The 14977-nt window shown below is 39.7% G+C and overlaps 2 protein-coding genes and 1 long non-coding RNA gene across 3 annotated transcripts in view; 2 read left to right on the forward strand and 1 right to left on the reverse strand.

Annotated features, from left to right (window-relative positions):
* The window catches only part of LOC120552569 (NLR family CARD domain-containing protein 3-like), a 1238648-nt gene that overhangs the window by 148023 nt on the left and 1075648 nt on the right, over nt 1-14977 (reverse strand). The gene's annotated exons all lie outside the window — the stretch shown is intronic.
* Nucleotides 1-14977, forward strand: part of LOC120552568 (NACHT, LRR and PYD domains-containing protein 12-like) — a gene marked incomplete in the record, with an annotated part of 803490 nt that overhangs the window by 43845 nt on the left and 744668 nt on the right.
* Nucleotides 2673-8686, forward strand: LOC120552604. The gene is made up of 3 exons (XR_005638037.1): nt 2673-2841; nt 7262-7347; nt 8641-8686. It is a non-coding gene; the product is annotated as an uncharacterized LOC120552604 (long non-coding RNA).

The raw sequence follows: 14977 nt of genomic DNA on the forward strand, positions 1-14977 counted from the left end.
ATCAACGAATACATTATTATGTAATATCACAGATTAAGGTTATACATTTTTGATCCACAAGGCAAATTTATAAGCTACCCAGCAGATAAAATATGTACTTTTAACTGAATGTGAAAATATGTCTTGTAGCAGAGTATTTCTACTATTTTATAATTTAAAATATTTTAGTTGTACTTAAATAAAAGATCTGAGTCTACTTCCACCACTGCTGTTAAACGTGTGCATCAGTGACAATGAACGAGTGAATGATTCTGAATTATTTCCAAACTCTGCTATAGGTAGAGATAATAGAGACAAAGCTCGTTTTGTTGTCGACACAGTGAGGAAGAAAGGTGAAGCTGCTAGTTCAGAGATGATTGAGTTCCTCTGTGAGGCCGACCCGTTTCTCTGTGAACATCTTGGGTTGATCTGAAGCTAAATGAACAGGTGATGCATTCAGTTTAAGAGTATTTTCTGCAAGAACACAGTAGCCTAGTTTCTTCAATACAGTGTATATGTATCTGATCAAATGTTAAAATATAATAGCTAAATAGTACGCCTCTAATAGTGCAGCTGGTTAGTTATATTGGGTTTCTGGTTGATGATGCTGTGTGAACTACTTTTTCTTCGGGGAATCTCCCTGAGCTGTTTTTACAGACTGAACATGAGAGGAAACTGTGAGGATGTTTAGAGCCACCTGCTGGCTGACAGGAGTTACTGTAAACTGTTGATGCCATTTTATTTTACAGGATGTCAGTCTTGTTCACAAAAGTTCCATTTGGTGGCTCCTCTGGATGAATTAATTAATTTAGTGGTCGTAACCAAACCCTTATATCAGCCCCCCCCCCCCATTTTCAGTACTTATATACAGTACATTGCCACCACTGATTTAAATCATTATCCTACACTCCTCAAGGCTCCACCTGCAAAGAAACTGATGTTATGAAAAGGTGCATGTATAGATTTAGAGCACTTGTTTTCCCAAAAGTCTTGACCGTATTGTATGAGTAATCCTTTTCATTCTTCTTCTGTAATTTGACTCTGGAGGATCAACACTGTCAGCCTGAACCAAACAGTCAACTATAACTTGTGAAGTATCACCATCTACTGGACATTTGATGTATAAGTTCCTAAAGAGCTCATTTATCAAGGAAAATAACTATTATCTGTACAATGCACTGCGGTCCTTGACTTCTGATGCTTTAACTTTGACTCTGGCGACACCATGAGGTTGATATTTGAGTAAAATGTCTGGACAACTATCAGATGGGTTTCCATGATGCAGATATTCAAGTTCCCCAAAAGATACATCCTAATGAGTTCAGTGATCCTTCAGAGTTTTCCTCAAGCAAATACAAGCTAATGTTCTATCGTTTTGGGTTGTTATTGAAATATCTCTGTTGGATGGATTACCATTAAATTTGGGACACACCTTCATGGTCTTAGTCTTGTTGTCCTCTGTAGGGGACATGAATTGACTCTCTACACTTAAAAAAATAAAAAAATAAAAATAATATATATTGAAAAAGCATTGAAAAGCGCCATAAACATATATATGGCACTTTTTCAATGCTTTTGACACTTTTTAAAAATGTTTTTGTCACTTGTTTTAACGCTTTCTTTGTACATGATCAATAAACCTAGTTTAAATGACATTATACATGATTTGAGTTAAAATATTATTAATTATTTTGACTAATACTTAAGATCAGAGGATGTTTAGTGGATCACTGACTGGTATATGTCAAAGTTTAGTCAGGATCCTGTTTTAAAACCATTTAAAAAACCAAATACTAAAAAATTGAATAAAACACCTAAAATGCAATGAAAGTAATCATTAAGTTTGCCTGCAGAATGTTGCATGGTTTCTATAAAACTTACATCATGCATCCATGTTATTTTTGGCCAATTCGGTTGATAGAAATCCATATTTCTGTTCTAAAAAACTTTGAAAACGGGTCAAATTTGACCCGAGGACACCACAACGGTTAATTAGAACTGTAAGGGTTGGGGTATTTTATTGTATGCTATTTTCTCAAATAACAAAAGATTAAAGCAGTGCATTATACATGAAGATGTATTTTCCTTGAGAAATAAGCACATTAGGAACTTATACATTAAATGTCCAGTAGATGACGGCACAACCAGTTATAGTTTACTGTTTGGTTCAGGCTGACAGTGTTGATCCTGTAACTTAATACACAAGTTTGTTTCTGAGTTCTTCTTCTGCTCCAGCTGTTTTTTATTAATATCCGAGAATATTAGGCTACAATGGTTAAGGTTATTCTTTTGGCTCATTATTTCACGCTTTCTATATTCACATAACCAGTACAGTAGAGCATATTCAATTAAAATCTACCATAAAAGTCATTTAAATGGACTTATTTACACATACCCAAATGGCACACTGATAGCAGCAAGCTCTCTGCCCCGCCACACTTCTCTATTCTGGCAAATTGGTTAATGAACATACTTGTTTGGTTATTACATTTAGTAAGAGTTGAGTCTTATGGCAAATGTTGACCTCTTTAAGGAAGTGTGTATCGTCCCACTTCCATTCAGTCTTTCCTCTCTTCTCTGGTCTTTTATGGTTAAATCCCAACCTATCATCTGACTCATGCTTAGAGGCAGGACAGATGTAAACTCTTTCCGGGTGAGTTTACTGGTACTTCAACTTTCACTTTCATTTTTCTGTGTTCACAACCAGTCAGTGGAGCTGAATGAGCATCATCTGATACTTTTAAAATAGCCAATGTTTTAATCCTCCTCTGGTTCCTTGTTATATCCTGCTCTGTACGTCAGGGATCTCTTTCTTCCACACTCCCAGAGACGGTCATTGATGCTGATAACAAGATCGAAGAGGTATGTTGCTGACGTTTACAGTAAGCGTATTGTCTTACTTGCGGTGCTTCTGTGTGTCACAGACGCTAGTTTGCTGCTCCAGCAAATGTACTCAACTCTGCTTTATTGTCTCATTTAGCAGCTAATTGCCTGGATTGCATTTAAACTACACTAGTTATACTCAAGCACTTATACTTCTCTTCTCTTACAGCGACTGCCTCGCTGGTCTCATAATTGTTAAAACGCTGTTAGCTTAAACTTTAGCTTAGCCATTAGCCATGGATAATTCCTCTCCTGCTCTCTCTTGCTCTGTGTGTCAGATGTTTAGCTATTCCTCTGCATACATCATGTAATAAATGTAGTTTATTCGCTGCTCTGGAGGCGAGGCTCAGTGAGTTTGAGGCATGGCTCTGCACTTTTCTTTCTTTTTTTTTGTCTTCACAAAACTTTATTATTCAAGTGCAGTTACACATATGAAAACATTAAATGCATACATACAGTACATGAAAAAAGGGGTGCATGAAATTTACATTAAAGAGGTTGTAAGGCATTGTAAATGTTCAGAGTCCGGATGGCTTTCTTATTTGTCAGTCCTTTTAAAGTTTCAAAATATAATTTCATGTCATTTTTAAATTGGTGAATATTCGGTTTTCTTTCAGACCATTTACATTTATAGATATCAAATTTTCCAAATAAAATTAAAAGATTCAAAATTAAAACATGGCATTTATTCAAATAATGTCCTTCATTGTAAAAAATAATGTCTCTACGTTGTAATTTTATCCTCGAGCCACACAATACATGAAATACATCCTCCACATAAATCCAGAACAATCTGAAATAAAAACAAACAAACTCTTCTCTGTGAAAACACCACAAAATATGCAGGATTCAGAAAGATAATGTTTATATTTCTTTAAAATTAGATTTATTGGGTAGATGCAATGGACAATTTTGAAATATACTTCATTTACTTTATTATTAACAATATATTTATTATAATAGGTCAAAATCAAATTCCATTTGATATAACCAAAGTGGTTATTCCAATAATGTTTGCATTTAGCAACTGTGGGGCAATGTGTCAAATGTCTAACATATCTAGTGCGCTGAAGCACAGAAGGGAGGGAACAGGATGAGGAGGAGGGAGGAGCAAGCTAGTCTTTGTTTTGTTTGAAAATGCTTTGAACGTCAACAAGAAGTAATGTCACCCAACATCGCTTAGAGCACCTTTTAATAAAACATCTGTTCTAAATGTTGACTGGTCATTAGACACATTACTACCCTGCAGCAGTTGTACATAACCTATGGGTACAGCATCAAATACTATTCTATATTCTCGTGCAATTATTGGAATATTAAACTTCATTAAGAATTCTGAATTTCTAAGTAATTGACCGTTGTCATTAATCAACTGGGAAATCAATAAAATATTGTTTTGGACCCAATTGGAATAAAATATTGACTTGTTCTTATACTTTAGCCTACATCTTTATTATTCCATATCAAATGTTTGTATGTTGAAAAATTTTTTATAATTAAGAAGCCAACATAAAAGGACCTGTCTATGAAGGTTAGCTAACTGAAGAGAGATTTCATCAATATCAAAATTGCACTTTAGAATTCAATACCCCCAACTTTTTGAAAAATAAAGTTTGGAATCAAAAACCATATTTTATCTTTATTTTTTATATAATGTTTAATCCAGTTCACCTTGAAAATTATTTTAAATGTATGGAATCAAGAACATTCAAACCTCCTTGATTGTATGGATTACATAAAGTATTTTTATTTAAATAGTGAGGCTTATTTTTCCATATGAAATTGAATAATATAGAATCTATTTTCTTAATAAAAGGTTTTGGAACATCTAAGACTTTGGCCAGATAAACTACTCTGGATAATCCTTCAGTTTTGGATAAAAGTGTCTGACCTTTGTGTGATAAATCTTTCATGAGCCATCTATCACATTTATTTTGAACTTTAGGAATGAGAGGTTGGAAATTGGATTTCATCCTTTCTGTCTGATTTTTACAAATAATTGTTCCTAAGTATGTTAATTCCTCTTTAACAGTAATACCCTCAAATTCTGTTGTATGTATATTGCTTTCTTTGAGTGGAAAAAGGGTAAAAACCTTTAATATAAAGCTAATCTTGACATTTTAGAGAACACATTAAGACAATCGATAATTTTTTTAACATAAAATTCATCTTTTAAGAAAATAGCTGTATCATCAGCTAGCTGGCAACATTTTATTTCTTTCTCTACAACGTCAATGCCATGAAAGTTTTCATTGTACAGATGTAGGGCCATTACTTGCATTACTAAGAGAAACAATAACGGGGCTGCAGGATCTCCTTGTTTTATACCCCCCGGGACATACGTTTATTTTTAACCCAAAGAAGAAGAAAAAACAGTACAACAATACAATCATATTCTATTTGTAAACAGGTAGAAGCCACTTGACTTGTCGCATCTTCGGACATAATTAGGATCATCAAGGCAATGAAATTTGGACCACTTTTGTTAAAATATTATCTTCAACCAAAACGAAAAGATTTTTAAAGTTTTTCTTTCCTTTTTCTAAACACATTTGTGGCAATGAGAGCGATTAAAAAAACAAGTAATATTTCGCATTTTGTTGTAATTCATGAAACATTTAAAACATTTTGTGAGACACGGGAAAAAAGAGGCCATGTGAGAGGCTACAGTATGCATAGATACAGAATTGCCCTCTCTTGGTTTATAAGTCTGAGAAGACGGAACATGTTCAACTGACAGTCACACACTCACACAACACTCCCCCACTTTTTTTCCGTCTCTCAAAAAACAGCATATTGAAAGCAGTGTGTGGAGTTTCTCCAGCTTAAAGCAGTTATTTAGCAGAGAAATAAAACTAACAGACCTAGACATTGTCCAGACTAGTGCAACAGTAATTTGAAGAGGGAGAGAAGTGGTCAGCGCAAGCCAGTGGTATCCATGACTTCATGTCGAGAATGTCATTCATTACAAGCCTCGTTGTGTTTGAGGAGCTACTGCGTGTGATCCACGTTACGCACAAGGCCCTACAGTCATCCAACTGCACACTGTCCGAAGCTGCGGCCCTTACTGACAGCCTGAAAGCACACTTCGGGCCCTATTTTAACGATCTGAAACGCGCATACACTTCTCTCATCTAAACGGACGCAGCAGTTCCCATTTTTGCAAACCATACATAATTACAAAGAAAAATATTACTGAAAATGTGCTTCAGGTGTTTGGATAGATCAGAAGGCACTTTACAGTACAGTCCTCAAAAATTCCCAGCATTCTTTGTGGCTTGTTGTGTTTTACACAACATTTCCATGAATCATGGATGTGTTGATGACATAAATGAGGAAATATTAGAGGACTTAAGGAGACGTGATGTTAACTAACTAATTTCTCTCAAACACTCCGTAATCGCAGAGTAGTGACTTTTCACTGATTTCACACATTTCCACTTGCATGCCCATCTCGTGTCACTGGGCTGAACAACTTCAGTTACTTTCACGTTCAAGGATTTTTGGAGTTCAATAAATCTCTGGTGGTTTGACGGTTCCGAAAACTGAATACACATTGTCAATAACGCTCAGGAATGATTTCACACATCGGTTCACGGAACAGCACTCCACAAGCACTAAATTTAATTTGTGCACCAAGCAGTGTATGTAGGCTGCGTAGGGGTGAGTCTCTTTGATGCGCTGCTGCACACCAGACACATGACCTGCCATCACAGACGCACCGTCGTAACTCTGTGCCACAATTGGGATGTTTTTAAGACCACACATATCAAGCCCTTTGTAGATGGCCTCCACAATCCCAGCTGCGTTACGAGATGCTGAACAGTCCATAAAACACAAAAAGCGCTCCTTGATTTCCAATTCCTCGGCATATCGTATGCACACTGACAGCTGCTCAGTTTTGGAGGACCTAGCCGCGTCCGCAATTGGGGAGAAAAATCCAGTTCCCTGCACCTTTTCAGCAACGTTGTTGTAAAGCATCTGTGCGCAGATGTCAATTCTTTTATTTTGAACATCTGGGCTTGTGGCATTAAAATAATTGGATTTCATGTTTTCAAAATCAACATCATATTTCGATAAAAAACTGCAAACCTTGAGGAAATTGCCACGCGATTCTGACTCTTCTCCCTCCTTGTGTCCACGAAAGGGCAATCCAAGTTTAGACAGTAGCCTCACAACATCAACTACTTTGCATAGATAACCTCTGTTCTTTTCTACTGTAGTTTTATGGCTTTCAGAAAGTTTAGCTGCAATAGATCCATTTGATGAGCTGGCTGCTTGGAAGTTATTCCACTTAATCATACAGTTTAGATGGGCCTGGCTTTTTCCATGTTTCTCTAGTTTACTGCTCAATTTTTTCCAGTGACTCATGCCCTTTCTAAATGTTTCCTCAACGCAGCTTTCAGTCTGGAAATGGCGACAAGCAAAACAGTAGACTGAATCCTTTCTAACGGAATACTCAAGCCAAGGGTAATTCTTGTTGAAGTAAGTGGAAAACGATCATTTTGTACTTCCAAAACATTTTGAGGGGAATTGGGGCAGAGCAGCTTGTTTAGGACAGCTGTGTTTTTCTCCAAGATCATCTGCGTTGGTGTTACCTAGTGCGGCTAGTGCATCTGTGTAGTGAACATCAGGACTGCTAGCGGTTGCTGCTGATCCAAAGCAGTATATGAAATCCAGTGGCGGTTTCTCTAGGAGGCCAAAGGAAGCCTGGCCTCCCCATGAAAATATAAAACATAATTTAAAATATAAAATCAATTTTAATTTTAAATAAAATAAAAAATTAATTTTACGATAATGTTATAATTTAAAATATATTTGAATATTTTAAATTATATCTGTATCGAGACCATGTGATTGGTGAGAAGCCAGGTTGAACCAGGCTTCTCACCAATCACATGCCCTCAGACAGATGCGTAACTATGGTAACAGTACGCTACTACGCCGCGGTGCCGACTGGCATCAGCTGAGCTAATAGTCAGTTAACAGCAAGTTTACACAATGGATGGTGATCTGTAGTTTCTTGTTTATAATGACTTCACTATAACTTGCTTTTGAGCTACAACTGAAGCGAGCGAGGCGAGTGGTGAAGATAGTTGTGGAAACTTTCCCGGCTGGTCAACAGTACAGAAGTTAGCTAGCTAGCTAGCCATGCGCATTTTGGATTTCTTTCTAGATTAACCACAAGCTAAAAAGCGTAAAGGACCGGAGGCAGAAAACTCAGCAACTGTAACTGAATGAAGTAGCGACCCTGCTAGCAACAGATGACGAGGGAGCTAATCTGGTTAACCAAGCTAGCAGCACCAGGCTAGCCCATGGCAGAGGGAACAGCAACATCAACTCAGTGCTGCCAGCCTCGGGCTCACACTTTTCCTGCTAGACGTGTTTTCAATTCAATTCAATTTTATTTATAGTATCAAATCATAACAAAAGTTACCTCGAGACACTTTACAGATAGAGTAGGTCTAGACCACACTCTATAATTTGCAAAACCCCAACAATTACAGTAATTCCCTCAAGAGCAAGCATTATCAGTGGCTATTGCGACAGTGGCAAGGAAAAACTCCCTTTTAGGAAGAAACCTCGGCAGACCCAGACTCTTGGTAGGCGGTGTCTGATGGGCCGGTTGGTGGTGTGATGAACAGTGGCGATAATAGTCACATTAGAAGTCACAGTGACTTCGAAGGTTATCGTGGTAGTTCATGTCATAGTAGGACACATCGAGTCATACTGAGTAGTGCAGTCCCCTATCCCGAATCCAGACTACTCTGTGCATAGGAACATCACAGCAGGGCGTTGCGGGATGTAACGTGGCGCTGCAGAGCATGGGTGGATGCGGCAGATGCAGAAGGACGCAGCAGGACGCGGCCGGGAATTGCTGAGAATCGCAGAGCTATGCTCTGCGAAGAAGAAACATAAGGACTCCGGGGAGTAAACTCCCCAGAGCTAGGTTAGTAACAAGCATTTCTGGGACAGGATGCATACAAAAGTAACAAGTAGAGATGAGAGAGCAGCTCAGTGTGTCATAGGACCTCCCCGGCAGTCTAGAATTATAATAGCATAACTAAGAGAGACAAGTATACAGTATATAAAACTGATGACTATGAAGAGAAGCAGGTGGGCCGGGTTAGGCGGACGCTGCAACTCCTCACTCCCTAACTATAAGCTTTCTCAAAGAGGAGGGTTTTTAGTTTACTCTTAAATGTGGCGACGGTGTCTGCCCCCCGAACCCAGACTGGGAGCTGGTTCCACAAAAGCGGAGCCTGATAGCTGAAGGCCCTGGCCCCCAGTCTACTTCCAGAGACTCTAGGAACCACAAGTAGCCCCGCATTCCGGGAGCGCAGTGCTCTAGTGGGACAATAAGGTACTAAGAGCTCTTCTAGGTATGATGGTGCCTGACCATTTAGAGCTTTGTAAGTCAGGAGGAGGATTTTAAATTCAATCCTAGATTTCACTGGAAGCCAATGTAGAGAAGCTAATACAGGAGAAAAATGATCTCTTCTCTTTGTTCTCATCAGAACACGTGCTGCAGCATTCTGGATCAGATGGAGAGTCTTAAGGGACTTATTTGGGCAACCTGATAATAAGGAATTGCAGTAGTCTAGTCTAGAAGTAACGAATGCATGGACTAGATTTTCAGCATTGTTTTGAGACAGGATATTCCTAATTTTGGCGATGTTACGAAGATGGAAAAATGCTATTCTTGAGATTTGTTTTATACCCTTGTGTTTTGTGGCTCAGTGTTTGAGCTTGTAGTAGGCATATTCTGTACCATTGTGGTAGCTTTGTGCCGATATCCTGCGTTACCCGTGCCTGGTCTGTTCTGTCTTTGATTTTGGACTTTATTCTTGTTTTTGTTTTTTCGCTTGTGGAGCGTCCGAGTGTGTACCTGTGTTCCAGTTTTATTAGCGAAGCCTTAGTACTGTTTTGACACCACGAAGTGCCTTTGTTTTAATAAATAGAGATATTTTGTCTTCATCTTGACAGTACGGGTATGAAATACCATATTTCCTCAAATAAAAACCGGGAGTCAATTAAAAGCCGGGCCTCTGATAGTGGCCGGGGGCGTGGTCAACACGGACAAATAAAGGCCGGCCTCAAATTAAGGCCGGGGAAAAAAATTGTGTGGATAATCTCCTAAATGCTTTACATATAATATTAAGTCAAAATAAATTTCAAGTTCATTGTACATTTCTACCAATTTAATTTAACAGATTCAACAAGATATTCATGCTTTTTCCCACACTTTGTTTTTCTGGATTATTGTCCTACCAATATTTTAGTCAATGCGGCTGTATGTGTAACTCAGCCAAGTGTAGTGTGCAGTAACGTACAGGTGCCAGCAGATGGCAGTAGCTACATATCCTCAGCTAAGCCATCTACCTGTCTCTTGGACCCCATCCCAACGAGACTACTCAAAGAAGCATTACCTGTGGTTAACACCTCATTACTAGATATGATCAATATGTCTCTATTAACAGGTTATGTACCACAGTCATTTAAAGTAGCTGTGATAAAACCTCTTCTGAAAAAACCCACCCTGGATCCTGAGGTCTTAGCAAACTATAGACCTATATCTAACCTTCCTTTTCTATCCAAGATCCTTGAGAAGGTGGTTGCTAATCAGTTATGTGATTTTCTACATAGCAACAGTTTATTTGATGACTTTTAATCAGGATTTAGAAAGAATCATAGCACAGAGACGGCACTGGTGAAAATTACTAACGACCTTTTAACTGCTGCAGACAAAGGTCTTGTCTCCATTCTTGTTTTACTAGATCTTAGTGCTGCTTTCGACACAATTGACCATTCAATCCTGTTACAGAGATTGGAACACTTGGTTGGCATTAAAGGAATTGCTCTGAGTTGGTTTAGGTCCTATTTCTCTGATCGATCTCAATTTGTGAATGTTAATGATAAATCCTCCAAGTACGCTAAAGTTAGCCATGGGGTTCCTCAAGGCTCAGTGCTTGGACCAATTCTATTCTCCTTATATATGCTTCCTCTAGGCAATATTATTTGAAAACACTCAATTAACTTTCACTGTTATGCGGATGACACCCAATTATACTTGTCAATCAAACCAGACGAAACCAGTCAGCTAGCAAAATTTCAAGAGTGCATTAAGGATATAAAATCCTGGATGACCTATAATTTTCTGATGTTAAACCCTAACAAAACTGAAGTTATTGTGCTGGGCCCTAAACACCTCCGAACTTCATTATCTAGAGATATAGCTACTCTGGATGGTGTTGCCCTGGCCTCCAGCACCACTGTTAGAAATTTAGGAGTTATCTTTGATCAGGATATATCCTTTAATGCCAATCTAAAACAAACCTCAAGAACAGCCTTTTTTCATCTTCGTAACATTGCCAAAATTAGGAATATCCTGTCTCAAAACGACGCTGAAAAACTAGTCCATGCATTTGTTACTTCCGGCGGGGGAGGGTGCAAAAAAATCTCTTAAGACTCTCCAGGCTGACTAAGTATCCAGAATGCTGCAGCGTGCGGTTCTCACAAGAACTAAGAGAAGAGATCATATTTCTCCTGTATTAGCTTCTCTGCATTGGCTTCCTGTTGAATCAAGGATTGAGTTTAAAGTCCTTCTCTTGACCTACAAAGCTCTAAATGGTCTAGCACCATCATATCTAGAAGAGCTCCTAATACCCTATTGTCCTACTAGAGCACTGCGCTCCCAGAATGCAGAGTTACTGGTGGTACCTAGAGTCTCTAAAAGTAGAATGGGAGCCAGAGCCTTCAGTTATCAGGCTCCTCTCCTATGGAACCAGCTCCCGGATCTGGGGGTGGGGCAGAAACTGTCACCTCATTCAAGAATGAACTTAAAACCCTCCTATTTGATAAAGCTTATAGTTAGGGAGTGAGGAGTTGCAGTGTTCACCTAACTGGCCCAACTGCTTCTCTTCATAATTGTTAGATTAATAATACATAACAAAGTAGAGGGAGGCAGGCCAGCCAAGCCAGATCCGGCAGGGGGAGAGTTCTAAGCCCGAAAAAGCTACCTCTCCTTATGACCTGTCTCTCTTAGTTACCTGTTACAGTTACGCTGTTATAGTCCTAGACTGCCGGGGGACTTCCTTCCTTTGACACACTGAGCTGCTCTCTCCTCTCCCTTTCTATTACTGTTTCTATTACTGTTACTATTACTATTACTATTTGTGTGCAGCCCGTCCCAGAAATGCTTGTTACTAATCCTAGCTTCTGGGGAGTTTACTCCCCGGAGTCCTTATGCTTTTTTTTTCCCCCAGCGTATTTCCTTGGAGAACGTTGGCACCAAGACCCTGGTTGCAGCTGTCGCCGTGGTCCTGCTGCACTCCCTGCTGAGCTCAGTGATGCCCTGCAATGTCATGCTGCGTCCTGCTGAACCCTGCAGCTTCCTGCTGAACCCTACAGCTTCCCGCTACATCCAGTCACTGTTCCATTATTAATGTGACTACTATCGCCACTGTTCATCACACCCCCAACCGGCTCGTCAGACACCGCCTACCAAGAGCCTGGGTCTGTCCGAGGTTTCTTCCCAAGAGGGAGTTTTTCCTCGCCACTGTCGCACTGCTTGCTCTTGAGGGAATTACTGGAATTGTTGTAATTGTTGGGGCTTTGTAAATTATAGAGTGTGGTCTAGACCTACTCTATCTGTAAAGTGTCTCGAGATAACTTATGTTATGATTTGATACTATAAATAAAATTGAATTGAATTGGATGTAACATGGGGCTCATTTAGTGCTAGCAGAGAAAGACGGTCTCTGGTGCTAGTGACGGACTTTTTAACAACAAAACAAAAGAGTTTTAAAGTATGCGGAGGAAAACTCGGGTGAAAAAGCTGCGAGACGTTTTGACATTGAGCCCAGGAGAATCAGATACTGGAAGAAACAGAAGGATGAGCTGACAAGAGCAGAGCACGGCTAGCTAGCTGGAGGTGGGAGGAAACACGTTAGCCTGGAGCTAGAAACAAAGCTACCGTCTGTAACGTTACTCAGATACTGGTGTAACTACTGTATGCCCTTATTGTAATCTACCAGTAATACTGTAGTACCTATATTGGAAATAAATACCCGGTACATTTACAGGGTTCAACCTGACACATTGGTGGCGTTTGATTAATTCTGACCCTAATTGCTTTGTCGTCCTTCTGGCTGTTGATGTATATGGTGATATTTTTTGCAAATGTGAACGCTACGGTTTTTCATTTAAAACAGTTTATTTAAAATTATACTTATCAAACAGATGGAATTAGAAATAAAGGCCTGCCTCTAATAAAAGCCTGCTTCAAATTAGGGATGCACCGAACCCAGCGTTCGGTTCGGAATTCGGCCGAACTTTGGGCTTTTTGACGGGTACTGCCGAACGTCAGAATTTTTTTAGACCGAACCGAACGGTACCAAAGAGAAGGAACGAGAGGCGAAACTCGAGAAAAAGAGACGAACGTTGTGTTGAGTTTCTGCTCTTGCCAAAGAGTAGCCTATAGAAGTAACAAGAGGTGAAACTCAATAGAACGTTCCATTGCAAACAAACGCACCCATGACAGAGCTGCAGCTCCGCTATCTTGGACTTGGACTTGGATTGTTACTTCACTACTCTTTGTAGAGTTACGTGATCGACGTAATGACGTAGCTAGACGGAATGCAGTAGCAACGGCAGTAAGCTGTGAGAAAGTGAAAATGGAACTTGAGAGCAGAAAAAGTTGTTGTTTGGCAGTACTTTCAGTCAAAAGAAGGCGATTCAAGTCGCGCTACATGTTCAATATGCAATGCCGATTTGTCTCGTGGTGACGAGGACCCTAAACAATACACAACACCGCCGCTGTTAAGACATTTGCGTATGAAAACATCCAAAAGAATACGAGTTGTGCATGAAGGAATCTCCAGACAGCAGCCGAAATGAAGCAACTTCAGGTACGGCAAATGAAGGACAGTCACAGCTAAAAACTGTTGTTAACCAGACCGAGCCTCTCCCGGGCTGTCAGCTGTTCTCCGGTAAATGAGTCTTCCTACAGCGGGAGCGGAGCGACCGTACGGCCGGCTGCTGCTCGTTAGCTAACGGTAGCTTTCTAATTCCACCCCCCCAACATGCCTTCATCATACATTGGTAAGCGAAAGTTTGCAAAACAAAATTGTCACTCATCTGGCGATAGCGATGCACTTTCCTACGATTTTGAATAGCGGCGGTAGCTACTTACGGAGTTATCCTACCTGGAATCTAAAAGGCTAATATTTTGGATATTGGTTGGATCTTGAGATAGGGTAAACATAGGCTTTGTCAAAAATAGTTTTTCCCACTTGTGTGCCAGGCATAATGTTGCCTATTCTTTTTTTTTTTAAACTTAAAATACAAAGAAAAATGCACTGCTGTTGACTTTGTTTACTTCATTAATGTGTTTACTGTGTTAAGAATGGGAGTAGGGTTCGGTTCGGTCCGGGGTTCGGCAGAATCTTAACCAGTAGGTTCGGTATTCGGCAGAACACCAAAAATCTGGGTTCGGTGCATCCCTACTTCAAATACAAGCCTGGTCCCTTCTGCAGTTCAGGTAAATAAAGGCCCCGGCTTTTATTTGAGGAAATACGGTAAATGTATCTTGGTTGAATAGCGATAATGGTCTATTAGTTGCCGGTGTTTCGGGATCAGTAGCCCACGGCAGACTAATTACGGTCTTGGATAGGCTATTTATATGAACTGAATCTCTATACAGTTCAATAAATTGTGATGGCTGCAGTTTGGTGTGTGGTGGTTGACTTTGGCTGAAAACTTTGTCAGCACCCCCAATTCAAAATATGTTCCCGCGGCTCTGGTGCAAGCTGTCACTGAGTTTGACAACGCTAGCAGAGCGCCTAGCATCAGCTACAACATTTGCGGGTGTGTCAAAGACAGTTCAGAATGACATATAGATAGAGAGCAATCATCATGTTATTCAGGAAGAAATAGATAAAGAAATAAACACAGCGTCATTCATAGCAGTAGAAGTGGATGACCCCACAGACATATCATGCAAGTGCCAATTGATGGTCATAATCCGCTACATAAATGAAAAGAGAATGATATGTGAGGGGTTTCTTGATTTCTTTGAAGTTAGCCTTGAACGAGATGCTGAGGCCATAACTGC

Source organism: Perca fluviatilis, chromosome 22, assembly GCF_010015445.1.
Source record: "Perca fluviatilis chromosome 22, GENO_Pfluv_1.0, whole genome shotgun sequence".
In the NCBI taxonomy this organism is placed as follows: Eukaryota; Metazoa; Chordata; class Actinopteri; order Perciformes; family Percidae; genus Perca; species Perca fluviatilis.